Source organism: Schistocerca gregaria, chromosome 3 (assembly GCF_023897955.1).
Source record: "Schistocerca gregaria isolate iqSchGreg1 chromosome 3, iqSchGreg1.2, whole genome shotgun sequence".
In the NCBI taxonomy this organism is placed as follows: domain Eukaryota; kingdom Metazoa; phylum Arthropoda; class Insecta; order Orthoptera; family Acrididae; genus Schistocerca; species Schistocerca gregaria.
The window spans coordinates 481,877,820-481,890,124 of NC_064922.1; the positions used below are offsets into that span (position 1 = coordinate 481,877,820).

General features: G+C 41.8%; 1 protein-coding gene across 1 annotated transcript in view; it reads left to right on the forward strand.

The window, feature by feature from the left end:
- The window catches only part of LOC126355438 (uncharacterized), a 92,315-nt gene that overhangs the window by 547 nt on the left and 79,463 nt on the right, over window positions 1-12,305 (forward strand). The window lies entirely within an intron of this gene.

The window sequence follows — 12,305 nt, forward strand, 5'->3', positions numbered from 1 at the left end:
GAAATTCATGGCAGAGAAAACAAGAATTGGTTTCGAGGCAGCCTCGTTCCACCTATACTTGAGTACTGCTGATCAGTGTGGAATCCGTACCAGGTCGGGTTGACGAAGGAGTTAGAGAAGATACAAAGAAGAGCCACGCGTTTCGTCACAGGGTTATTTGGTAAGCGTGATAGCGTTACGGAGATGTTTAGCGGACTCCAGTGGCAGACACTTCAGGGAGGCGCTCTGCATCGCAGTGTAGCTTGCTTTCCAGGTTTCGAGAGGGTGAGTTTCTGGATGAGGTATCGAATATATTGCTTCCCCTCTATTTATACCTCCCGAGGAGATCACGAATGTAAAATTAGAGAGATTCGAGTGCGCACGGAGGCTTTCCGGCAGTCGTTCTTCCCGCGAACCATACGCGACTGGAACCGGAAAGAGAAGTAATGACAGTGGCACGTAAAGCGCTCTCCGCCACCCACCGTTGGGTGGCTTGCGGAGTATAAATGTAGATGTAGATGTAGGTGTAGATGTAGCCTACACATTCATCAGCAATGTCCCTGATCACAAAAAAGAAAGAAAAGTGTAATGAGAAAATAGTCTGTGTTCCGTTGCGGGGTTTATCGCAGCAGTCTTGAGCAGCATTATACCTGGTTGTAAGTCCCCTGGCTCGGATGAGGACGTCACTCGTTCTAATACTGACCGCCTTAAGGACCAGACGTAGTACTTGGTGGTGGGGTGATTGTATTTAGTATACCTCCACATATATTATGAACATAATCAACAGCAACGTATGTTGCAATTCAAGCTCTCATCAACTGACTCTCTAGTTAATCCTACACAAAATGCACCCAAAAGCACTCAGAGTTCAAAATATGAAAATAAATATAATTATTTGCACATGAAGTCCTCGTGTTACTCTAGAAATAGCAACACCAGATTCGCTTCTCCAATTATCCATGTTACCGCTCATCCACCAGTGGTCGTTCTGTACGGCGATAAAAACCTGCCACATCAGCCACCTCTCCGTGCACCCCTAGTTCGTAAGCGTGTTTACGGCACTGAGACATCGTCTGGTGCAAAATATTCCAAAGGTGAGAGAGGTTCCATGCCCTCTTATTCATGCAGCCTCTCATTTTCATCAATTTTATTAATGTTTTATGTCATTGCACGGTGGTAACAGGCCGAATAACGTTATGGTAATGAGGGTATTTGTACTGAGAGCTAAAAATACTTTCCACTTGATTCCTATGCATGTTGGGTTACTTCCCTGGGTGGGCTGTGCGAGGCAAGCACCAGAGGACGTGGCACACTGTGTTTCCGGGTGGGGGCGGCACTTCTCTCAATACTGAGAGGGTCGTACATCAATAGGCTTAAGTGCCTGGTGGAACGACTGACGTCGGTCGAGTTTCGCCTGCTGTATGCAGGCGAAACGACCTGCGAGACGTCTGAGTGTCGCCGCAGTTTATGTGTTTACCGTTTCAGTGCATCTGGAACGAAGACTGCTGGCACCGACCCACTGAATTGTCCTCATGATTCTGAGAATAATTATGGACCATGCCCTTTTGGGCGTGACTGTCTGGCGCCGGATGGCCGGTGGTCTAGTCATGTTGTTTTCATAGCCGGTGAAATGGCCAGTTCAGTGACCTCAGCTGAATAGCAGAGACATGATTTGTCAACTTAAACTGAGGCTAGTTGACGTCACAAAGCGCTGTTCGAAATTGGAGGGAATGATCGCTATTGGTACGAATGATGTTCTGAGACTCTGTGGGGAAATTTTGGAATCAGCACTGAATGCTGATTTGCGATTTTCGAGAGTAGAAGTGAGTGGAGGAATGTTGGCTTTGCTCTTGCGTTTCGTGGGTACAGGCTTTCGGGAACTGATCTCCGTCGGTGTCGGACGGTCTTGCCACTTAGTCGCAATTTTTCGGCAGAACTTCGAACTATCGGACAGCCTTCGAGGTCAGGGGTTGAAACAGAGTTGCTCCACGGCAGACGTCGGCGCCCACATAATTAGAACGCTGCCTATCGACGACATGCTGCAGATTTCCGGTCTGGTACAGTATTTTGCGGCTTCAGCATTGTAGGGCCTATCATTTTTATACGGAACCCCTCAGCAGCACGCGCGCTCACTTTGCTACAAGTCCACCTTGCTTGTTTCTCCATGTGATCCCATTTGAACTCTCACTACTAATCGCGATATTGCAATATAGTCGGGAAAGTAATATTTGATTCATTAGGATCTCGAGTCATTATCACCAATCTATTGTATCCCAGAGAGTAGGAGCCCCTTGTTCTCGAGCCAACTCTTATTCTCATAATAGTTCAGTATACATCATCCTTTAACCTACTGTTTGTGTCGATAATCATATGCCTTTATATTCTGATGTACAATGAATCTCATTGTAATATTTAATCCGCATATAATTTCGTAGATATATGCAGACTCCCATTTCCTCATGTTCATTAAGATGAAGTTCTCTTTTTTTTGTCTCTGAATATATTACGATTTTTATTAAATTATTGCGAGTGTGCACTCATTTTACCAGTTAGTAGGGTCCACCATCATTTCCTTTCGTTACTGTTATGCGCATAATTAATTAGATGGTAGGTAAGGCGGGTGTTGACTGCATGTCTCGTGCTCATGCAAAATTCATCAGAATTAAAGAGGTACAAACGCCACCCTTAAAAAATATCTAAGAAGAAAAGTGAAGAAGGCATTACAGTTATCGCCAGTTCGTATATTAAGAACATCATCAAAGTTTAAACGGTGGACTTCTACACTAAAGCTCCAAAGTAACTGGCACAGGCATGCGTATTCAAATAGAGAGATATGTAAACAGGCAGAATACGGCGCTGCGGTCGGCAACGCCTATATAAGACAACAAGTGTACGCTTGATGACTGCATTACACAAAACTTTACTCCGCGCCTGTGCCCGTCAACACACTTGAAGGACACTTGCTGACTGGAATCATGTTTCCTGATTGAATGAGTCTCGTTGCAAGTTCAAATGGCTCTGAGCACTATGGGACTTAACTTCTGAGGTCATCAGTCTCCTAGAACTTAGAACTACTCAAACCTAACTAACCTAAGGACATCACACATAGTGCTCAGAGCCATTTGAACCATTTTTTTTATCTGAAACATTTAACGGAGGTTGTATCTGTGTCTCATTTCAAGCTCTTCTACATGAAGTGATCTGTATACAATTTCTGTATTGTCCCTGGAATCAGTTATAATGTTTGAAACACTATTGTCAGTCATTTCTTCTGCCTGAAAGATTTCGAAAAATGTATAAATACAGCGTCTGAAAAAAGTTTGGGGGCATATCTAAATTTCGTTGCATCCACGTGTGTGTCTTAAGTAACACCATTTCAGTCAATATTCTATATGATGACATTAGAGATCTGAATTACTAGTTTAGCGTTCAACTTTCACCGCTCTGGCTCTAATACTTTTAGAGATTTAAATCTTTTTTTCCGTTTTATACCCATAGGTACAAAAATTCTGCTTTTCCGACTAAAACGTTTGTCTTTCTCTAAGACTGCTAGTTCTACTGCTATGATACTTTAATGCCACTTCAGGCCATAACAATCACAAAACTAATAATTCAGAGTGGAAAAAATTACTACTGGTTTGGTTACCTCTCAAACAAGCTTATTTTGTCCCGGAAAATTCGGTGGAAACATTGGTCAGTTTCGATTCGCGACGACTACCGACTGTCAACATTTACACGAATTCAGATCAAGCAGTTGTTTTCTCCGTGTCTTGTTTGTGACGGATAAGCAGTCAAACTGGATGTAATTGTTGGCAATCAGGAGTTATCGCGAAACGAAATTGACCAACTTTTCCACAGAATTTTGTTTGAGAGGTGACAAAATGATTGAGAACTTTCTTATCTATGTTGTACTAGTACTCGTATGATTTCTATGCTGTAATAAACAGCAGTAAAAGTTTCATGGCTATAGGAGCAGTAGTTTTCGAGAAAGGAATCATTATAGTCATAACAACAGGACTGACTGAAACGCTGTTACTTTAGAGACACATGAGGATTCAACGAAATTTAGACCTGTCCTTAACTCTTCTGCATGAGCAGTAACAGCTCAGTTTATTTTTCCCAGAGGCAAAGAAATGGAAACTAGAAGCAGATGCAAGGAGTATCCTTAAAATCAAGAAATTTGCTTATTGCCTTCTACGTTAAAGTACACCCAGTAAAACCTAGTGATCACACACGATCCATTTCTTTTGATTTGCTTAGGCATTTGATCCTTTTCCAAGCATTCTTTCCCTTCTGTCTCTCCGTCATGAGTCCTTAATGGTTCTCCATACGTTCTCAAAAACGTCACTTAAAATGCCATGATATATACATTTAATAAGGTATACTAGCTTAATTATATTTTTTTCAGGTTTTTACGAACAGGAGAATCTTACCCGACTCTGGTATTGTCCTTCAGAATCTCTACAGAGTATGTCAGCAAAATTATGGAAGAAGTACTATCCGCATTTGTCTCCAAACTGAACTGACGCCTATTTGTTTCCCACGTTCTTGAACAGAAAATCTTGGAACAAGCAAATGAATTTTCGACCAAATGGCAGTTTTCCAGCTGTGATGGTGCTGGAACAAAGCGCCTACGTACTTATACTTACGATGCTTTTAATCTAAGGACGCTGATGCTGAGGGACTAACTCAGAGTATTACTTTCTGAGAATGTCTCATTGCAGATTTCTTTGGCTAGGTATTATGCGACTACACCAGGTAGAACACCTTCAGTCGCACGGTTTCCGTCATAGCACTGGTCACTGGTACAGTGCTGCGACCGGTGTCTGAACGAGCCGTGAATCGCAGCCCGAATTCTACCTCCACATGCGCGAGCAGGCAGCTCGTTTCATTGGACAACGAACCTTAAAACGCATGTTAAATTTCGTAACTCACAGACTCCACGATTAGTGATGCCGCAAGAACTTTCAGTCTCATCGTAGCTGTTCCTGACGCCACGAGTATCAGTACCTTCGGGGTCATCCATTTAGAGACAAAATTACTGTATCATATACTTCTGAGTCGCTTACCAAGCGTTGAGACTGTGTCTGTGACAGAGGAAAAGTGGCCACTGACGCGATGAGGTTCTGAGTCGGTACAAACGGAGGTTTCAACATGTATCCAAGTTTGTGCCTGCGATGCTACACTCTGCTGAAATATCCGCAATTGTGAGCTACATCGTTTACGTGGATGTACCTCGGCGTCTGACAGATCGGCTCCATGCAGGCGCCAGTGAGACAGATGACTGCCATCTGCATTTGCCTCTGTCACATCTGGCCGCCACTGGATGTCAGGGACTAATCGACATGGATAATGTGATGATGCCGAATAGGATGAGCAGCAATCTGCGACTGTTTGCTGACGACGCTACTACAAGAGAACCTTGTCATTGAGTGCAGTGTAAGACAATGCAGGATGACTTTGACAGAAATTTTGTTTGATTTAATGAATGACTGCTTGCTCTAAATGTAGACCAATGTAAGTTAATGGGGAAGAGTAGGAAAAACAATCCCACAGTCTTCTAATACACTATTAGCGCTGTGTTGTTTGAAACAGTTACGCCGAATAAATATCCAAGCGTAACCTTGTACAGCCAAATAAAATTTAACGATCACGTGAGCCCAGCTGTAAGGAATGTGAATAGTCGACTTCAGTTGACTGGGAAAATTCTAGGAAAGTATAGATCATTTATAAAGGAGACCTTGTGTTGAATGCTGGCACGACCCATTGTTGAGTGTTGTTGGAGTGTTTGGGATCCCCACAAGGTCAGGTTAAAAGAAGATATTGAAACAATTCAGAGCTGAACTGCTCTACATTTCTTAATGGTCGGTTCATCAACGTGCGGGCCTCTTTTCTGAACTCAGATGTGAGTTCCTGGAGAGAAAACGACGTTCTTTCGGAGAAACGCAGTTGAGAAAATTAAGAGAATCGATATTTGCAGCTAACGGCAGAACGATTCTGCTGTCACAAACGTACATAGGCCGTAAGCTCCACGATTACAAAATAAGAGCAATCGGAGGTGATACGGAGGCAATTAGACAATCGTTTACCCTCGCTCATTTGTGAGCGCAACAGGAAAGGCAACGGTTAGCAGTGGTACAAGGTACACTCCGCCAAGCACTGTATGGTTGCGTGCGGATTATGCATGTAGATGGAGATGTATCATTGCCAAATCAATTATGTGTAATATAGAAGAACAAAGAAATATCTAACAAACAAATATTTCCAAACTGGCATATGTTTAATCGAAGGAAAGGCGGTAATCGTATCTGTTTAAAAAAAACTGTCGGGACGAAACTGCTGAAAAACTTGGCTACATTAGTTTTCATCCACAAATGTTAATGATAGGAAAAGGTAAATGAAAAAGAATGCAACAGCAGTGCAGCATCTGCTAGAAACCGTTATATATACAACAGACTATTCTTATAATCCTATTTTTTATTACTTACGTAATTATTTTTTTAATTTCTGCTCCAGTTTTTAGAAAAATCATTGGATCAGGTGAGAGGGAAGGAAATCTTCCACAAGGATTACAAACCATTTAGTTTGATTTAATAAACTTTAGGCTCTTTTATTAACAAAGTAATACTCGGAAATTTTTGTAAATGTATTTTTGTTTATGCAGCTTAGAGCTCAGTCCAACACCACAGATTAATTAGCATAAACGTGTATATCTTCGTGAGTAATAAGAAGGTACCAGATCTCAATGGTATTGAAAATGCCGACTGATGCGCGACGAAGAATAATTACGTGCAGCCTGATTTTGTGAAAGAACGAACAAGAGCCTATAATGAAGCATTCAGCTCGTACCGCACTGGACACCGGACACGCGACCGTTTTACATACTAACTGCAATGTTCGGTTAGAGTACCTTCAAAACTGAAAAATTTTCCTACATGTTTCACGATTATGTACCCTCAAAACTAAAAGATTTTCCTAGATATGTCACGATTAGGTTCCGCTCTATTCCACACAAACTTTCTGCGCATAGCTTCGGCTGGGTACACTTCCGTCACGTACAGGGTGTTAATGGTGTATGTGCAGAGCTTTCTGTTGATTACTGAAGACAGTGTACTAAACAACGTTACATCAGCATTTCCTCCATTTGCAGACTAACAATTATAGCTACTACGAGTAGTTAGTTTTTAGTTTTAAATACCCCCAAGTACGCGCGGTACAAGCATATTATTAATGTTTATTAATTCCAGGGCAGAAGGTCATGTACTGAACATAGTCTATAGTGACAGGCGTAGTCCACCTTGTGGTGCAGTTACGACCGTGCGGGACACATCAGGTAATTAATTATGAGTTGTGTTTGCAGGAAGACTGTTCTTCGCAGAGAAAAAACTATATTCTAAAGTGGGTACATATTGACGTAACAAATATAACAATATCAGTATCTGTACCCCTCATATCATCTACGATCCACACATACAGGTCTTATTCTCGGCTGTTTTACATCATAAGACACCAGATAGGATGTTAAATTTAGCTGTGGCGCTCAGCCTTGTAGCGTAATATAACGTCCGAAAACACGTAGACAAAATTCTTAGCTTGCTGCAGATGGACACATGGACAGCACAAATATGAGGCGAAGTGTATTTCATAGTTTAAAAGTATTTCAAGTCAACCAAAAACGATAAAGAAATAACCAACAGGTCGTTTTAAAATGTTATTATGCATCGCACTATTCTCACCCTATCTCCGTCCCTAGAGATAGTAGAGATGTGTTATTCCCACAGCACTTTTATAAAAAAAGTGAGTTACGTATACAATAAATTTCTTGAAAATTGCTCCAGATGTTCTTGAATTATGCTTTTATGTCATCTCTTTCCAGTCCCTCTCAGCTCAGATGTTCTACGACGCTTTTAAGATAAGTGAATTTTTTTTCCCAAGTTGCAAGTCACATGTGCGTCCAGATTGGTAGAACTCACTTCAGGCGTTACAGAGATGAGATGAAATGTCTTTGGACCTCCCTCCTCTCCTCCCCCCCCCCCCCGCCCCCCCCACCCATAAGCACATAACTCGGTTGAAACGTCATTTAAACTGTCGGCAATAAACCTAGAGACCTCAAAAATTTCGGATTCGATACCAGTATTGGTCACTAAATAATATTTTTACATGTCACGGCTTCTCACCCCCACTCCCAGCACTATGGGTGGAAAAAAGTGGCGTATTACCCACACAGTACTTTCATACAAATAATGCAAATAATAATCATCTTGTGGTGCAGTTCTTCTTGTTGTGTCCGTGCTTGCTACGAAAATGGGAAGAATAGTTCCGCCTTTGCAAGATACCTTTGTTTTGTTTTGCTTCACCTATACATGTTTCAGTACTTTCGTGCTATCGTCAGTGGCTTAGATTTTTTTTAACTGTAAAACTGTTGTTACATATTAACATTTGCGTTGTTTACAACATTATGTAAAAGTTCAATTTATATCTTAATTGCCGAAAAGTGGATGTAAGCATTAGTTAACATCATGTTACTGTCCATTTATTTTGCAGCTATTCTGCTACAAATTATGCAACTTGTCATCTGCAAACAGCAAAACGTAATTTGTTTTTCTGTTTGTTACGCATTGACGAACGGAAATGAATATGTATCACGTTTTATTGTATGTAACTTTAAGTTTTGAAGTTTTGGTGCGTTCTCCTGTGTTGTTGGCGAAGTAAATAGGCTTACATCTTAACCTATGGTCGCTTGGCACTGCACTTTTTTCGATTTCTCAAAACATAGGCGGAGTTTTCGCTCCCATTACAAGTTGTTCTGGCTATGTGGTGTTCATTTGTTTCTTGCTTGGTGAGGCGCTCGAGTTTCAATTGTATTTGGTGTCAGTGGTGTATGGTTTGTGTATGTTTGAGTGTGTGTGTTGAGTACTGGGCCAGAGAGAGAGGTAGACGTAGAGGTAGAGGTAGAGGTAGACAGAGAGAGACAGAGAGAGACAGAGAGAGAGGTAGAGGTAGAGGTAGAGGTAGAAGTAGAGGTAGAGAGAGACAGAGAGAGAGGGAGAGAGAGAGGGTGAGGTAGAGACAGAGGTAGAGGTAGAGACAGAGAGAGACAGAGAGAGAGAGAGAGACAGAGAGGGTGAGGTAGAAAAAATTTTGTTTTCATGACTAGTTATGGTGTGGTTGTTATTTGTATAGTTGTTCTATTGTAGCGAAGAGGGTTTTGTTGCACAGAGTACTTTCTTTCCTTGGGCTATTGATTTTTGGATGTGATAGTTTTCTTGTATAGTTAATTTTTGGTATAAGCTGCCACTAGTTTTTAGGATGTGTAAGTCAGTTTCAATGTTTGTTGTGTGGTGATTGTGTGCTATCAGGACGTCTGCAAATGTTGAATGTGAGCTGCTGCTTTTCAGTGCTCGGAGATGTTCTGTATACCTGGTTCAGAAATTCCTACATGTTTGGCTCACATATACAGATTGACAGCAGTTGCAAATAAGTTTGTAAATACCGGGTTGGCTGTATTAGTCAGTGTTCGTGGTATTTCTTCCAAGTCTGCTTTGTGTTGTGTTCTTGGTTCTGCATGCGATGTTGAATCCTTGTTTCCTTATTGTACTACCCACCCTATGTGTGACTTTGTTGTTGAAAGTCATTTGTTACTTACTGTCTGCTGATTTGTTGTCTGTTGTGTTGTGTTTGTTTGTATGTTTCATGGTTATGTGTTGTTTTTGTATATTATGGTTTATTTCGTCTACTCTCTTTACATCATTCTCCTATGCAATTTATTTTTTGGTGTTCAGATCTCGTGTGTAATCATGTTTATTCATGGGTATTTTGTTCAGCCTGTGAAGTAAATATCTGAAGTTGGCTTCTTTGTGAGTTATGGGGAAATTGTATTGGTTATGAATCATGGTGCAGGTGATTGTTCGTTTTCTGTAGATTGTGAATTAATGTTTAATGTTTCTCTTATGTGTGGTGAGATCTAAGAAATTAAGTTTTTCATCTGTTTGTGTTCCAATGCTGAATTATATTTGAAGATGGATGGAGTTTATGTTGTAATGAAGTTCTTTTATGCGAGGCTATGGTTCATCTATTAAACAAATTATATCATCTACATATTTGCGCCAATATATATTATTTTGTACTGTTTTGGTATTACCGTTTTGTCAAAGATTTGTTTTTCTATCTGATTGAGGAAAATGTCAGCTAGGAGGCTACTGATTGGCGATCCCAAGGGTAGTCCATCTTGTTGAGAGTAAAATCTGTTGTTGAATGTGAAGTAGTTTTGCTCTGTGATGAGCATGAGTAATGCAAATAATAAATAACGTATGTATAAAATTTGTTTTTAATTACTCCAGACATTCCTGCGTCAGCTTCTTTGTCACCTCTTTTTCACTCCCACCTCCGTTCTTATGTAAGGTAGATGGTTCTTACATTGTGTTCCTTTAGAGAAACTAAATAATCAAGTTTGACTCAAATTGATCCAGTAGTTTAGGAGGGGATTTGGTACATATGTACATACCCAAACTGATCAAAAGTATTGGGAATAGGCATCACACGAGGCGGAACCTCTGGTATAAAAGGAGAGAAAGAGCAAAAACAGAACAGGCCGGTCCTGATGGCTCAGTGATTTCGAACGGGGACTAGTCATTGGCTATCACCTCAATAACACATCAATCAGGGGCATTTCAAAGTTTCTGAAGTGGCCTAACTTGACTGATGGTGATGGGACCATGAACCGTAAACGCAAAGGAACAGTCCCAGCTAATCCAAGACCAACCAGACCTTGTGAACTGGCAGACACAACTACCGTCTATTGTGGAGGGCGATTGTAAAAAACCTCATTAAACCCACGGAATAATTCCCTCATGAGCACCAAAGTGCTAACGGCAGTCCATCTAGGTAAATGATTGTCTCTGGAGACTTAAAAATATTGAGAGGGAGTGGGGGGAGCATCGGTCAAATAGCTCGTCACAATCCACAAATGTCTGCAGTCAGTGTTAAGCGACGTTTAGATGGCATAAAGAGCGCGCCGATTTATAGTGATTGAGGGGATGACTAAAAGCTGTAGGCAGTATCAGCCTTAAAATATCTAGGCGTAACTATCAAGAGCGACCGTAAATGGAATGACCAGATAAAACAGATAGTGGGAAAAGCAGATACCAGACTCAAATTCATCGGAAGAATCCTAAGGAAATGTAATTCATCCACGAAAGAAGTGGTTTATAAAGAGCTTGTTCGAGCGATTCTTGAGTACTGTTGATCTATCAGGGATCCCTATCAGGTAGGACTGATAGAGGAGATATAGAAGATCCAACGAAGAGCGGTGCCTTTCGTCGCGGGATCGTTTAGCTAGCGAGAGAGCGTTACGGAGATGCTAAACAAACTCCACTGGCAGTTGTTACAAGAGAGGCGTTGTGCATCACAAAGAGATTTACTACTGAAATATCGGGAAAGCACTTTTCAGGAGGAGTCCCCCCACCCCCACCACCACAACATCTCGCGTATTAACTACGAGGAGAAAGTTAGAGAGAGTCAATACAGAGGCTTACCGACAATCATTCCGTGTTGAACAGGTTTGAAGCGATCAGATATTGGTACCGAAAGTACCCTCCACCACACACCGTTAGGTGGCTTGGGGAGTATGATGTAGTTGAAGATGAAACGAGCGACTGGCAGTAATGGACCGCGTTATACCCGGTGCAGTTCGATGGAAAGCTTTGGATTTGTTGAGTGCTTAAAGAACTTAATCTGCCACCATGTGTAGTGTGGTGTCACCGCCAGACACAATACTTGCTAGGTGGTAGCCTTTAAATCGGCCGCGGTCCGGTAGTATACGTCGGACCAGCGTGTTGCCACTATCAGTGATTGCAGACGGAGCGCCGCCACACGACAGGTCTAGAGAGACTTCCTAGCACTCGCCTCAGTAGTACAGCCGACGTTGCTAGCGATGGTTCACTGACTTCTACGCTCTCATTTGCCGAGACGATAGTTAGCATAGCCTTCAGCTACGTCATTTGCTACGACCTAGCAAGGCGCCAGTATCCGTACTATTGATATTGTGAATCATGTACCATAAAGAGCGACGTTCTCCATGAATGGATTAAAATTCAGTGTTCCACCAGCTACGTCCATTTTTCTTAATTCTAATTCCCTTGTCATGTTCCAGACCTCACGCCAGCCTGCGTGAGCTGAGACGCGTGCATTTCGGCCTCCTTTAACCATACGGTTGGCTCTCCTGCCAACCACAACACAGGGGACGAGGCAAAACTGCGTTCGTATCGATATTGCCCTGATTTACTTGTGTAATGGCTTCTCCACAATCTCCAGATGTACTGTCCTAA